Here is a 13,905-nt window from a genome sequence, read left to right on the forward strand (position 1 = left end):
TTTCAAATCTAAGATAGATATTACCAAGAGCTAGTATTTGTACTTAGGGCTATAGTCTAGGCAGTTGGGGAACTTTAGATATTAAATCTATCTACCCCTCCCACATGTCATATTGCTATTGATAGGACTAAATACTCATAAGACTAGAGTTTCACATCTTCCCCACCACCAAAAGTCTGTGCCCTCTCCCCTCCCAGCTAGGTAAACACAATAGTTTCCCATTTTATATATGGGTTATATTGTGTCTGGTTGTTTATTTTATGTATGTTTGTTCATTTCTCTATATTCCACATATGGGTGAGACCATCCTATAGTTTTCCTTTACCTCCTTGTTTATTTCCCTAAGCATAATGTTTTCAAGTTTCATCCATTTTATCCCAAAGGATGACAAACTATATTTTTATTGCTGAGTAATATTCCATTGAGTATATGTCCCATAACTTTTTAACCAATCATCTGCGGAGGGACATTTTGGTTGCTTCCAAATTTTTGATATTGTAGATAATGTGGCTATGAACATGGGGGTAAATATATTCCTTGAATTACTGATATTATCTATTTTGGATAAATGCCTAGGAGTGGGATTGCTGGGTCATAAGGTATTTCCGTCTGTATTTGCTTAAGGATTCTCCATAATGTTCTCCATAATGGTTGTACCATTTGGCATTCCCACCAGCAGTGTATTAGAGTTCTTTCTCTCCACATCCTTTCCAACACTTGTCTTCTCTTTTGTTGATGAAAGCCATTCTTATAGGTGTGAGGTAGTATCTCAGTGTGATTTTAATTGGCATTTCTCTGGTGATGAGTGAATTAGAGCATTTCTGCCTATGTCTGTGGGCCATGTGCCTCTCTTCTTTGGAGAACTGTCTATGCATGTCCTCTGCCTACTTTTTTATTGGGTTGTTCTTTTTCTTTTTGTTGAGCTGAATGAGTTCTATATAGATGTTTGATAGCAAGTGTCTGTCTGAAGTAAGATGTGCAAATATGTTCTCCCATTTGCTGTGTTTCCTGTTTATCTTTATGGAGTCTTCTTTTGATGTATGCATGCTTTTTAATTTGATATAGTCCCACTTGTTCAATCTTCCTTTTGTTTCCTTTGCTCATGGGGTGAAGTCTACAAATATGTCTTTAGTGATAATATCATGAAATGTTTCACCGATATATTCTTCTATGTATTTTACACTTTCAGGTCTGATATCCAGATCTTTGACCCATTTTGAATTAATTTTGCTGTAGGGTGTTAATGGTGGTCTACTTTCATTTTTCTACATGTGGCTATCCAATACTGCCAACACCATTTTTTAAAGAGACTTTCTTTTCCCCACTGGCCAGATTTGGCCCCTTTGTCATATATAAGGTATCTGTATATGTATGGATTGAGTTCTCGACTCTCTATCCATTCCATTGGTCCATATGACCATTTTTGTTCCAGTACCACACTGTTTTGATTACTACTGCTTTGTAGTATAATCTAAAGTCTGGTGTTGTGATGCTTCCATTTTTCTTCTTTTTCCTTAGGAGTGTTTTTGCTATTTGTGGTTTTTTAGAGTTCCACACAAATCTTTGAATAATCTGTTCAATTTCCTTGAAATATATAATTGGGATTTTAATATGGATTACATTAAATATATAGATTGCTTTTGGCAAAATTTCCATTTTAATGATATTTATTCTCCCAATCCATGAACAGGGGATGTTCTTCCATTTCTTTGTGTCATCCTCTATTTCTTTTAACAATGTCTTATAGTTTTCCTTAAAAAGATCTTTTACATCCTTCATTAGATTTACTTCTAGATATTTGATCTTCTTGGGCTCAATTATGAATGGTATTGCTTCCTTCAGTTTCATTTCTTCTGACCTATCTTTTGCATAAATAAATGCCACAGATTTATGGGTATTGATTCTGTAGCCTGCTACTTTACTGAATGTATTGATGATTTCCAGTAGTTTCTTGGCAAAATTCCTGGGGTCTTCTAGGTATATCAAAATTCCGTCTGCTAATAATGAGAGTTTAACTTCATCCTTTCCAATTTGTATTTCTTTGATTATCTCTTTCTTGTCTGACTGCTATGGCAAGGATTTCTAGGACTATGTCAGAAAAAAAAAAATAGAGTGGGCACCCTTGTCTAGTTCCCAATTTTAGGAGAAAAGCTTTCAATTTTTCCCCATTGATAATGACGTTAGCTGTGGGTTTATCATATATAACCTTTATTATATTAAGGAAATTTCCTCCCACTCCCAGTTTCTAGAGGGCCTTTATCATAAATGGGTGTTGTACCTTATCGAATGCCTTTTCTGCATCGATTGATAGAATCGTGATTTTTATCTTTCCTTTTGTTGATACAGTGGATTATGTTTATTGTCTTACAGATATTAAACTATACCTGTTTCCCAGGGATGAATCTCACTTGATTTTGGTGGATTATTCTCTTAATATATTGTTGTATTTGATTAGCCAAGATTTTGTTGATTATCTTTGCATTGGTATTTATCAGGGACATAGGTCTATGGTTTTTTTGTTGTTTTTTTCTCTTTTTGGTGGGGTCCTTTCCTGCTTTGGGGATCAGGGCAATGTTAGCATCATAGAATGTATTTAGGAGTGTTCCCTCTTCTATTTCATGGAAGAGTTTGAGGAGAATGGGTGTTAGTTATTCTTTGAATATTTTATAAAATTCATTAGAATAGCCATCAGGACCTGGGATTTTGTTCTTGGGTAGGCTTTTGATTACTGTTTCAATTTCTTTACTACTAGTGATTGACCTGTTAAGTTTATCTGCTTCCTCTTGTGTCAAGGTTGGTAGTGGGTATAACTCTAGGAATGTGCCCATTTCTTCTAAGTTGTCAAATTTGGGTTCCATACAGGTGTCCATAATATTCCTGCATAATCTTCTGAATCTCTGCCTCATCTGTTGTAATATCTCCTCTTTCATTTTTGAGTGATTTTACCATAGATTTCTCGATTTTTCTCTTGGTGAGTGTAGCTAGTGGCTTATCTATTTTATTTATCCTTTCAAAGAACCAGCTTTTGGTTTCGTTAATCTTCCTAATGGTCTTCTTGTTTTCTATTTCATTGATTTCTGCTCTGTTTTTGACTATTTCCTGTCTCCTGCTGACTGTTGGTTCTTTTTGTTGCTCCACTACTAGTTGATTGAGGTGGGTTGTTAGATGGTTTACTAGTGATTTCTCCTGTTTATTAATGTTTGCTATAAACTCCCCCAGCACTGCTTTTTCTGCATCCTATAGGGTATGGTAACTGGTTTCTTAATTTACATTGGTACCAAGATAATTCTTAATTTCTTTTTTGATCTCTTAAATGACGCATTTATTGTTAAGTAGCATATTTTTTAGTCTCCAGGCTTTGGGGAAATTTCTTTTTCTTTTTTGGTTGATTTCTAGTTTCATGCCTTCATGGATGCATTTTATAATTTTAATATTTACATGTCTACTTTGACTGTCTTTGTGGTCCACCATATGGTCAATGCTTGTAAATGTTCCATGTGTACTTTGTACTTGAAAAGAATGTATATTCATTACTTTCGGGATGGAAAGCTCTGTATATATCTATTAGGTCCATTTCATTTATGGTTTCACTTAAATTCACTATTTCTCTGTTGATTTTTTGTCCAGATGTTCTGTCTCTTCCTGTGAGTGGTGTGTTGAAATCCCCTACTATTATTGTGTTGCTATCAATGTCTCCCTTGAATTCAGTAAGTATTTATTTTATATATTTGGTGCTTTTAAGTTGGGGGTATATGTATTAATGATGGTTATATCTTCTTGTTGGATTGAACCTTTAACCATTATGTAATGTCCTTCTCTATCTTTGATCACTTTCTTTGCCTGAAAGCCTATTTTATCAGAGAATAGGACAGCTGTCCCTGCCCTTTTTTTTAGCTTGGAACATCTTGCTCCATCCTTTTATATTCAGTTTCTGTTTGTCTTTTCTTTGAATGTGTGTTTCCTGGAGACATATAATGGAGAAATCCTGTTCTTTAATCTATTTAGCTACTCTGAATCTTTTGACAGGTGACTTTAGGCATTCACAATTAAGGTGATTATTGATATATGTGGTTTTCTTATGCCCATTCTGGTTTTTTTAGAGTTTATTTTAAATTGTTGAGTCTTTGCCCCTTTGTTTCTATCTAACCTATAATGTGGATGAGTTTCTATAGTGAATTCCTCACTAATTTTTCTTGTGTTCTCTGCAAATCTCTATTCCCTGTTTTGTTTTGTGGTTACCCTGTGTGTAATAACTAGCATTGTGTATCTAAAAATGTCTTTTTCTAAGTTGATCTTGATTAACAAACATTTGATAAGGCTTTGTTGGGAAATTGTGCAGATGAGGTCACATTCACCATGTTGTCCCCTCAGGATATTGTCAATTCCCACGAGAGTTGAAACTATATTCCTGGAGTGCCTTTCCCAACCAATCCTGTCCTGACTTCCACTTCCATTTTTTTATCTTTTTTTTTTTTTTGCATTAAGATCCAATTTATTTCTCAACATTTCAAAACGGAAACATTCACAAGGGAAAATACAACACATGAATTGCAACCCAAATTACAGTTACAATCCCATTAAAGTATTTCAAAATCATACTATTGATTCTATTAGACCCACATCCTGGAAATCCAGTCAAGTGCACTCCTGGCAGCTTAGCACTGAGGCTGGGTCTCTTTAAGTCCCCATCCCTTAGACCTGGTGTCAGAAGCATGAGGAGCCTTCAAGCAACGAGAAGGCCAGGCCCTGCTTCGAGGTGTGTGTAGACCTCTACCTCGGTAATAAGCATGTCGAGAGGCTTTGCGGCTACCTGCTGGACTGGATCAAGGAGAGAAAGGGAGTGCACCTCTCTTGTAAGACACTGATGGTAGATTCCCTGACCGGAAAGGGTTTAAGGTTCCTGCATGCCATGACATTCTGTGATATCAAGGAATTAGATGTCCATTGTGTCTTGACATTCTGCACCCTGCACAAGCTTGGTAACCTGCTGGGCATGATGAGTAATCTGAAGAAACTGGCTGTCTGCGTCGACATTCCTACTGCAACCACCCCAGAAGAGGATGCCAGGAGGACAGGGTGTATCAGCAAGTTCAAATCTGCATTCCTCCTGCTACTTCATCTTCAGGAGCTGTACCTGAAATCTCCCTTCTTCCTCCAGGGCCATCTGCACCAGCTGCTCAGGAGCCTTGCCTCTCTTCTGGAGGTCTTCTCAATCGCTAACTGCAGGTTTACAGAAGAAGAGTTGACACAACTGTTGCAGAGCCCTCATCTCACTCACCTGAAGGACCTGTGTCTGAGGGGAGTCCCCCTGACCTCAGTCAGTGAGCCCCTGGGAGCTCTGCTGGAGATTAATGAAGCCACCCTCCAGCACCTGGACCTGGGTCTGTGTGGCCTCCAGGACCACCAGCTTGAGGCCCTGCTCCCTGCCCTGAGCAGCTGCTCCCAGCTCAGCTCCCTCAGCCTGCATGGGAACTGCCTGTCCATAGACACCCTGGAGAAGCTGCTGTGCTGCACCTCAGGGCTGCAGCATTTATGTCTCCAGCTGTTTCCTGCCCCTCTGGAGAGTTTCAGCCCCCAGGGAGATCTCCAGCCTGAGACATTTGATTTGCTCTGCAGTCAGATCTCAAAGATTCTCAGGGACCTAGGACACCCCAGGTCCATCATGTTGAGCACTGGTGACTGCACTTCCTGTGCCAAGAAGGTGTTCAAAAACTGGGAGCCCATCATTTTACCATTTTTTTATCTTATAAAACCCGCTACTGCTGCAGATCTGGTCTCTTTTTGCCCCATTTCACCTTGGCGACCAGACACAGAGAAGGGTGCTGTGCATAGTGGGAGGTGGCCATTTTGCTAGCTACACATGGCCTGAACTGCTGCGCTCTCACCCAACTCTGAGGTGCCTGAGTGAATAAAGATTTGTGTTCCCTCTCTGCTTCTTCTTCTTCTAGCGTTTGCCCTTCTTCTGTAGCCAGTTAACAGCGTCAGGTTGAGCCTGATGTAAAGTTTCTAGACCTCCTTTGAATCTGGAGAGGTGGCAGTCGTTGACCATGTGGGACATAGTCTGTCTGTAGCTGCAGGGGCAGTTCGGGTCATCTCTGGCTCCCCAGTGGTGGAACATAGCGGCGCACCAGCCATGGCCTGTTCGATAGCGATTGAGGACGGCCCAATCATAACGTGCTAGGTCAAAGCCGGGTTGACGCTTGCAGGGGTCTGTGATGAGGTGTTTGTTCTTTACCTCAGCTGACTGCCAACTCTGTTTCCAAGAGTCTGGAACAGAGAAGTTCAGCGTAGGCGTAGGAGACCAGATTGGATGACGAGACATCAAGCGTTGGACAGGGTGGGCGAAGATATCTGCGTATATTGGCAGGTCTGGTCGAGCATAGATGTGGGAAATGAACTTAGATGATGCCGCATCCCGACGAATATCTGGCGGGGCGATGTTGCTAAGAACTGGCAGCCACGGAACCGGGGTGGAACGGATGGTTCCAGAAATTATCCTCATGGAGGAAAATAATTTGGAATCGACCAAGTGGACATGGGGGCTACGGAACCATACTGGGCACAGTACTCTGCAGTGGAATAGCATAATGCCAGAGATGATGATCGCAGTGTGGAAGCGCTCACGCCCCATGAAGAGCTGGCCAGTCTTGGCAATGATGTTGTTCCTCGCGCCCACCTTTGCTGCAGTTTTTATGAGATGTTTGTGAAATGACAGAGTGCGATCGAGAGTAACGCCAAGATTGACAGGCTGGGCTTCATGCCGGATTCTCGTATCGTTAAGTTGCACATTAAGCTCACGCGAGGCCGAGGCATGGTGTAGATGGAAAACAGATGATACCGTTTTTGCAGTGCTAGGGATTAGTCACCATTTTTTACAGTAATCAGATATCAGAGACATGTCTTTCATGAGTGTTTCCTCGAGGATGTCGAACTTGGATGCCTGAGTTGCACAGCAGATGTCATCGGCGTAGATGAACTTCCTTGAAGAAGTTTCTGGGAGGTCATTGATGTAAATATTAAATAGTGTAGGAGCCAGAACAGAGCCCTGGGGGAGGCCACTTGAGACCTCTCTGCTACGATCCCTTCTCTCTCTCCCCCACAACACTGCCCTTACAAGGCTTATTTGTCTTTTAATTCCCTCCCCTATTTGCTTGTTGTTCTTTTCTACTTTATTGTATTTTTGTTTCTAGTCTAATGCTATTCACCTCGCTGAGAACATGTGTTCTTTTGTTTCCTCCTTTCCTGCAAGACTACATTCAGTATTTCTTGTAAGGTGGGGTTGATTGTAGCAAATTCCTTTAGTTTTTGAGTATTTGGGAATACCTTTATTTCTCCCTTATACTTGAAGGATAATTTTGCAGAATACAAAATTTGTGACTGAAAATCGCTCTCCTTTAGTGCCTTGAATATGTCATTCCACTCTCTCCTTGCCTCTAGGATTTGTAAAGAAAAGTCTGATGAAAGTCTGATACTTCTCCCTTTATATGTAACTTTTTTCCTTTCCCTAGCCGCCTGAAAAATTTCTCCTTGTTGTTGAGTTTTAATAATTATCCAACAATATGTCTTGGTGTTGATTTTTTTGGATTTGTGAACCTGAGTGATCAATCTGCCTCCAAAATGGGTATATTCTGCGTATTGCCTAGGTAATGGAAATTTTCATCTAAAATTTCTCTGAAAATTATCTCTGGACCTTTGACCCAGTCTACTTCCTCAGGTATCCCTATAACTTGTATATTCAACCTTTTTATAGAGACTGTAATTTGACAGAGAGTAGCTTCATTGTTTATAATCCTTTCCTCTCCCTCATCTTTGAATTGTAAAAGTGGGATAATTGTGTCTTCTAGATTGGAAATTCTTCCTTCTGCATGTGTGAGTCTATTACCTAAGCTTTCTACCTGAGATTGAACTGCACTAAAGATGTCTTTCAGTTCTTGCAGTTATGTTTGAATTTTTTTCCTCCATGCTGTTTAACTTAGTGAACTCCACTTTGAGTTCTTCTTTCACACTTTGTAACTTTTTATCGAATTCCAAATAAAAATGCTCTTTCAACTCTTGCTTATATTCTTGTAAAGTTCTCATAATATTTCTATAGTCTGTCTCTGATAGACTCTCTGTATCTGTAATTTCTTGGATTTCGTCTGATTTACTTTTCTCTGTTTGATATGACATGCTATTTAACCCTCTGCCTCTCTGCTTTCCATGTATGCCATTGGTTATGTTGGCCAGCAGGTGGTGCTGTTGTGGTCTTTGCTTTCCACTTATTTGAATGTATGGCTGTGGGTGGGGGGAGGGGAGTTTTGGGTTCCCTTGTGGGTTGAGTACTGTCTTTGTCTTAAACTCAGACTGAGAAAAAACAGATGCAAGCAGTACCCCGAGTCAAAGTTTGAGAGGTTTTAAGCTCCAATTTCTTTTCTTCAGGGGAATCTGCTAATTGAATTACTGCCCAAGATGACACAGGTCGGTGCTGAGCACCTTCAGCCTAGAGCTCTCCTTTTGACTGACGATGTCTTCCAACCCAATCCCATTTCCCCAGCCTGTGCACACTGGCACCTACCTGAGGCTGTGGATTCTTTTCAGCTGTAGATTATGTGTCCAATTCAGTCTCTTGCTGTGTTTAATAGTTGTATGGGGGGGGGGGGGAGCAAAGGTCTGATTGCAGCTACTCCATAAACCATGCCTCCCGGAAGTCCACTTATTTATTTATTGATTCTCTGCTTATTTGATCTAAGTGTGAGAGTAGGGTGTTGAAGTCTCCTACTATTACTGTATTTCCACTGATGTATTTTTGTAGCTCTTACAGAAGTGTTTGATATATTTAGATGGGCCCTCATTGGGTGCATAGATGTTAATAATTGTTAAATCTTCTTAGTTGATTGATCCTCTGATCATTATGTAATGACTTTGCCTGTCTTTTATTAGTTTATTTAATTTAAAGTTTATTGTGTTAGAAATGAGAATGGCTGTTCCTGCCTTTTATTTGTGGTCCATTAGCATGATAGTTTTCCATCCTTTAACTTTAAATCTGTTTTTGTCTTGTTGGGTGAGATGGGATTCTTTTAAGCAGCATATGGTTGGGTTGTGTTTTCTGATCCATCCTCCTATCTTTGCCTTTTAATGGGTGAATTTAAGCCATTGACATTTACTGATATTATGGATTTAAGGTATTGCAGTGCCATTATTCCACAAGTTTTTTTTATTTGCTCTTACGTATGGAAAATATTATGGTGATTTTCTTGTTTATAAGAGTTCTTTTAGAACCTCTTTCAGGGCAGACTTGGTGATAGTTGCCTCCTTTAACTGTTGCTTGTCTGAGAGGTTTTTATTCCTCCATCTAGTCTGAATGAAAGTCTGGTAGTATATACTATCCTTGGTTGAAACCCTTTTTCATTGAGGGTTCCATAGATATCTTGCATTCTCTCCTGGCTTTTAGAGTTTGAGTGGAGAAGTATGCTGATAGTTTTATGGGTTTTCCCCTGTATGTGACTTATTGTTTTTCTCTTAAAGCCTTTAGGATCCTTTCTTTATCCTTACTTCTTTTCATTGTAACTATGATGTGTCTTGATTTCTTCAGTTCTGGGTTGATTCTGTTTGGGACTCTCTGAGCCTCTTGAATCTTAATATCCTTTCTGTTGTTTAGGGGTGGGAAGTTTATCATTTCCTCTAAGATGCTTTCTTCCCCCTCCTCTCTTTCTTCCTCTAGTAGGCCAATTATGTGAATGTTGCTTCCTTTAAGATCATCCCATATGTCTCTGTTGTTGTTTTCAGTGTCTCTCAATAGTTTTTTGAGTACTTTTACCTCTTTCTTAGTTTTCCTTAACTCATCCTCTGTCAGGCTAAATCTATTTTCTGTTTCTGTTAATCTGCATTCCCTTCCCTCCGCTTCCTTCTTCAGTTCAGCTACTTTTTTAACTTGTTCTACTAGTTGTCCTTTTAGCTTAGCTATTTCAGCTTTCAATTCTCTGATTAGAAATGTTAATGGGTGTTTAATTCATGTGACCTTTGTGTCTCCTTCCAGAGTGATATCACTAATGGCTTTCCCTGGTGTCAATTTTCTTATTCTGATTTATGAAGTGAGAGAAAACAGAAGGGGACAGAGAGTAGACACCACAGCACTACTCCATTATTCATGGAACCCCCTTGGTGCCATCCATAGTGCTCCCACATAGTGCTAGAATTCAAACTCAGCACCTCCTGTATGGTAAGAAATATACCCTCTAGGTGAGGTATTTTCGGGAGTCCTATTGAATGCTTTAAGTAATGCATTACTTCAAAATATATTATGCTTCATTTTTATTTTCTGGACGTTTTAAGCATAGGCTAAAGATAATTTTGAACAGAAAGTGTATGACAATGTTATACAGCATTTTAATTTTATATCCCATTTTAAAGATTTATCCATTTTATGTGAGAGGATTTATATGAGAAAGAGAGAATCCAGCAGATCAATCCAGTACAAGCATCACTAGGTATCCAACTAAGAACCCAGGTTAATATTAAATCTAACTCTTATTAGTGAATAAGTCCATTGTATTTTGAGGAAGAAATATTTCTCAATATAGCACATAAAAAGTCTAAATATCTATTCTACATATTCTATCTATAAACATAAAGCAGTTTTAAAGGGTTATGGCATACTTTTTCTTCAATGTAATATCAAGGAAATACATTTTCCACTTTAATTATTATTAGTATTATAGTTTTGACATCTTGGATAAGACATAGTATTTGAGTTGAAAGTAAGACTAGCTCACAGTGGTCAATTACCAAAAATAAATAAATAAAAATGCTCCAGTGCTAAGTCCATTTCCATATCTGCAATTATCACATCATGCAAGTACTCATTGTCTATCTCCTAAATGTTACATAATATTTTTAGTAGATTTTTCAAATGATTTTATAGCAACTGTCTTAGGTCTAGTATAAAAGGGACAAGAGAAAGTTACTCCCTAGTGAGAACATGAAAAGATTTTGCAAGTCTACTTCAGTTGTCTACTTTCCCTGATATCCTTATAGGTTATCTAAAATTACATAAACCTTATCCTATTCTAGTCACTCACAAAAGGTTAAAGGAAAATTATGGTACAACATAATTCAAATTCAAGTGTACATTCACATAGCACTCTTGAGTTACAGAGCAGCCTCACACATTATAATGAACATGTTTTGACAGTTACCCTTTAAAATATATTTATAATAATAATTGTTTTGTGTGCACAGTGTTCAAATACAACAATGTTAATATTAAATAACATTAATTGTGCTTCAACTTTTTGTAAATGCAGGAACAAAATCACTTTATCATGGCAGTAGTTGCATTGGTTCAGACACAGTTGTGTTTTTCTAGTTCCTAGATTAGACAAAATATTTGTAGTGGTATCATTGTGAATATAAATAGAAAGAAAGGCAGGCAAAGGAATCAGCAGAGAAAAAGCAATTTCAAAGCAAAGAAATGTCGGATTATTTACTTTAGCCCCTTTGAAAAATTACCTTAGGGAGAGCCAGCAGTGGCACAGTGGGTTAAGCGCACATGGCATGAAGTGCCAAGGACAGGTGTAAGGATCCCCATTTGAGCCCCTGGCCCCCCAACTGCACAGTGTTTGATTCACAGGCAGTGAAATAAGTCTTCAGGTGTCTATCTTTCTCTCTCCCTGTCATCCATTCCTCTTTCAATTTCTCTCTGTCCTATCCAACGACAACAGCAACAATAACAACGATAAACAACAAAGGCAACAAAAGAGACAAAAGAAAAATAATAATAAATAAGAAAAATTAAAAAAAGAAAACTTGGGAGTGGGTGGTAGTCCAGTGGGTTAAACACACATGGCGAAGCACAAGGACCTGTAAGGATCCTAGTTTGAGCCCCCAGCTCCCTACCTGCAGGGTAGTTGCTTCATAAGTGGTGAAACAGGTCTGCAGGTGTCTATCTTTCTCTTCCCCTCTCTGTCTTCCCCTCCTCTCTCCATTTCTCTCTGTCCTATCCAACAATGATGATGTCAAAAACTACAACAATAAAACAACAAGGGCAACAAAAGAGAAAATAAATAAATATTAAAAAATGAAAAAAAATAAAACTTATCTCAAAGTCATAATAATGAAGACACTATTACACAGTTGGTAGAGAAATAGTTCAATAGAACAGAACATGATATCCAGAAATAGAGACTCCAACACAGTACAGTGATTTTCTTTTTCATTTTATTTTGGGTATAGTGGTTTATAGTACAGTTGTTGGAATATGAACTCATCAGTATTCTAAGACCCTATTCACACCCTTCCAAGTTTTTCCTCCCAGGTCTTTTGCTTTGGTGTAGTACACCCTACCCAGTCCAGGGTCATTTTGTTATCCTTTTCTTGTTTGTTTCTTGTTTCTTAAGTGTGATCATCTAGTAATTCCATTCTCTTTCTTGACTTATCTCATTGATCATAATGCCTTCTACTTCCAGCCAAGATGGAGCAAAGGAAATGACCTCATTAATTGTAATAACTGAGTAGTATGAAATATATATCACGGATTTCTTAACCACTTGTCTGTCATTGGACATCTGTGTTGTTTCTAAGATTGAGCTATTACAAATTGTGCTGTCATGGACATAGGTGTACATAGATCTCTTAGGATAAGTGTGTTTGATTTCTTTGGATTTAGTCACAGTAAAGGAATTGTCAGATCATAAGATAGGTCAATTTCTATTGTTCTGAGAACTTTCCAGAATGTTTTCCACAGGTATTGTATTCCCACCATTTTGCCTTCTCATCAGCAGTGTAGAAGAGTTCCTTTTTCTCCACATTATCACCAACATTTGTTGTTACTGTCCTTTCTAGTGTATGACATTCTGATAGGTTCAGTTTGGTATCTCATTGTTGTCTTTATTTGCATTTCACTGACAATAAGTGACTCAGAGCATTTTTTTTAATGCTTATTGGCTTTTTAGGTCTCTTCTTTGGTGAAGATTCTGTCCATAGAGGCCGGGTAATGGTGCACCTGTTTAAGCTCACATGTTACCAAGAGCAAGGACCCAGGTCTGAGCCTCCAGTTCCCACCCGCAGGGGGAAAGTTTCACGAGTGGTGAAGCAGTGCTGCAGGTATCTCTCTGTCTCTTTCCCTCTCTGTTACTCCCTTCCCTTTCAAATTCTGGCTGTTTCTATCCAGTAGATAAATACAGATAATTTTTTTAAAAATATTTAGTCCATATCCTCTCCCCATAAGTTATTTGCTTTTGTTGTTGTTTAGTGTAAAGGCAGCTGAAGTGTAGTAATAGAGAGAAAAGAGGTCAAGAGGATCAAATATTCCTATCTGATAAGTAAGTTGGTTTGCCTCTTTTGGAAAGAACATTATATCCACAATAGAATTTTGGTATTTCTACACAGGAAACCAGCCTTTAACACATATAAAAATCTGTAAGGAGATAGTCTACAAGCAGAGGAGAGGGAGTAAACCCACCACATCAGAAATAACACCACAGTACAGGGCATCAAGTCATGGGTGAAACTTTCTCTGGAGAGATTACTTCTGTCCTGGAATAAGGATGGATATTAGTAGGTAATGAACACTGATTATTGCAAACTTGCTATTGTAATGTTGGAGCAGGAATCAAGAAGCTTTATGGTACAGGTCCAGATTGGAGTGGACAGCAAACACTAAGACAGGAGCTCCAGTGGCGCAATCGGTTAGCGCGCGGTACTTATACAGCAAACACTAAGACAATGGCCAGTCTTACTGGGATAGACAAGGGAAGACATCATCTCTAAGCTCAAACTTGTGTTCTGCTCATGAATAGTTGGGGTTTTGGGTTGTGTGTGTGTATGTGTGTGTGTGTGTGTGTGTGTGTGTATGTATGTTCTGTAGCATTCTATCCATCTATCTACCCACCTATCTATCTATCCCTCTGTCTTTCTTCCACCAGAGTT

At 38.7% G+C, this 13,905-nt stretch overlaps 1 long non-coding RNA gene across 1 annotated transcript; it reads left to right on the plus strand.

Moving 5' to 3' along the window:
• The first annotated feature begins 1,852 nt into the window (after positions 1 to 1,852).
• On the plus strand, positions 1,853 to 13,313 carry LOC132538273 (uncharacterized). The gene is made up of 3 exons (XR_009549673.1): positions 1,853 to 3,115; positions 3,166 to 3,707; positions 12,930 to 13,313. It is a non-coding gene; the product is annotated as an uncharacterized LOC132538273 (long non-coding RNA).
• The last annotated feature ends 592 nt before the right edge of the window (positions 13,314 to 13,905 follow it).

This window comes from Erinaceus europaeus, chromosome 4, assembly GCF_950295315.1.
Source record: "Erinaceus europaeus chromosome 4, mEriEur2.1, whole genome shotgun sequence".
Taxonomy (NCBI): domain Eukaryota; kingdom Metazoa; phylum Chordata; class Mammalia; order Eulipotyphla; family Erinaceidae; genus Erinaceus; species Erinaceus europaeus.